We start from the raw sequence: 2,412 nt of genomic DNA on the forward strand, positions 1-2,412 counted from the left end.
AAAAAAAAAAAAAAGAAGACCTGAATAAATGGAGAGAGATTCCAAGATAACCAACGTTAAGATTCAATATTGTGAAGATCTCAATTCTTCCGTTGATCTATAGAGACAATGCAATTCCAATCCAAATATCAACAAGGCTTTTGGTGGAACTTGATAAGCTAATTCTCAAATTCTCATGGAAAAACAAAAGGCCATGAGCTGCTAAGACAATTTTGAAGAAGAGCAAGCCAACAGATTTGCCCTCTTAAACAGATACAGCAGATCTAAAAGTAGCCTGCACAGTGGCTCACACCTGTAATCCCAGCCCCTCGGAGGCTGAGGAGGGAGGATTGCTGGAGCACAGGAGTTTGAGACCAACCTGGGCACCATATCAAGACCTCCCCACAGGGCCTACCTCATAATATTATCAAACTGGTGATTAGGTTTCAACATATGCATTTTAGAGAAACACAAATATTCAGACCATAGCAACGCCATATTAAATAGCAGTAGATTTGATTGGTTGGATTAGAAACATGGCCCATCGAGAATCCTAAAAGGTAAGTAAGTAGAAAGATCATCCATTAAAAAGATTCTAGTCCAACCCCTTCATTTTCCAGAAGAAGGGACTCAGGCCCAGAGATGGGAAGGGGCTTGCTCAAAGGCTCCCAATATAAGTTTTTAATGTCTCAGAAGAGAATTTTGGTGCACAGTTACGTTGGATTTTAAGTTGAAACGATTTGCCCAAACTCTCCCGAGCTAAGTGGTGCCTAACTGAGCGCGCCCATCAGAATTCCCGGGGGATCCTTTACAACGTGCCTGTGTTTCCTCTTCCCCCGGCTTCCGGCTCAGCAGACTCTGAGGTGGTCTCTATATTTGGAAAAAGCCCAGATGACCCCTTTGTTTTGTTTCTTTTCTGAAGTTCACTTTTATTTTTAAAAATTTCACAAGTAATTAACAATTTCCATAACCCTCGTAAGTTCATAGTTGGCACAGATTAACAGAAGACAGATTAACAAGAGAAAAACCAGTTTATTAGCATGTGCAGTGCACATCACGTGGGAGCAACCTCAGTGACAAGCAACTCAAGGCAGTGGTTTGGGAGTCTGATTTATAGTGTGTTTAACAAAGAACAACTGATTTCAGAGAAGTGACAAGACAAAGGAAAGCAATGTGACCTTCCACAGGTGGGAAACTGCGAGAAAGTGATTATGGGCAGACTAATGGAGAAAAAGTTTGTTAGCAGATTCCTCTGGTGGCATCTCCAGCTGAGAAGGGTGTTCAGCTGTCCCCGGTGATTAACTTCTGTCCTTCCGGTAGAGAGGCGAAGGGAGACACCTTTACAGATCTATGCTTTCAGGCAAACGGGCAGAGCAGAGAGCTTCTCTGTAGCTGCTGCTTCTCATTTGCCTTCAGCCCAGCAATGCTTCATATTTTCAGGAAGGTGCATTCTGGTCTCACACCAGTACATTGTGGCTGTGAGGAATATAGCGGGATGTACAGAACCGTCTGGGAGAGCTGCCTTCATGCCCACCCACTGCACTCCCCAAAGGCACCCACAGTTTGATAAGTCCCCTTCAGTCAGCTGTCTATGGATTCACTCAGTGTATGTATTAATGTATCGACACTGTAAAATTATAAGAAATATATATCTTTGTCCTATTTCTTGGCACACAGATCCTAAAGCTCTTGGAATCTCTGAAGTGGTGTCTTTTTGTATGCTAATAGATGCTGGGGGCTGGGGGCTCCTGGATAGCCTCTGATGGGGACAGGTTGCCAGGGCAACCAACCCTGTGATTAGAGGGTTGGAACTTTCATCCTCAGCCCTCAACCTCCATGGAGGGGAGAGGGGCTGAAGGTTAAGTTGATCAATGGCCAATGACTTAATCAGTGGTGCCCATGTAAAGAAGCCTCCGAAAAATCCAAAAGGATAGGGTTCAGAGAACTTTCTAGTTAGGGAACATGTCCATGTGCTGGAAGGGTGACACACCCCAACTCCAAGGGGACATAAGCTCCTGCACTCGCCATCCTTCTAGACCTTGCCCTACACACCTCTTCTTCTGGCTGTTCATCTGTATGCTTTGTAATTTCCTTTATAAACCAGTAAATGTAAGTTAGTGTTTCTCTGACTTTTGAGAGCCATTCCAGAAAATGATTGAACCTGAGGAGGGACTGGAGGAACCTCTGATTTATACTTGATTTACCAGAGCAAAAGTGACAACTTGGACCTGCAACTGGCATCAGAAGTAGGGGACTGTTCTGTGGGACGGAGCCCTTACCCTGTGATGTCTGTGCTAACTCCAGGTAGCCAGTGTCAGAATTGAGTTGAATTGTAGGGTACATCCAGCTGGTGGCTGCAGAGTACTGGAGAATTGCCTGGTGTAGGAAGAACACCCCACTCATACATATCTGGTTTAAGAAGTGAATTGAGGC

This window comes from Propithecus coquereli, unplaced genomic scaffold, assembly GCF_000956105.1.
Source record: "Propithecus coquereli isolate 6110/MARCELLA unplaced genomic scaffold, Pcoq_1.0 Scaffold126, whole genome shotgun sequence".
Classification (NCBI taxonomy): domain Eukaryota; kingdom Metazoa; phylum Chordata; class Mammalia; order Primates; family Indriidae; genus Propithecus; species Propithecus coquereli.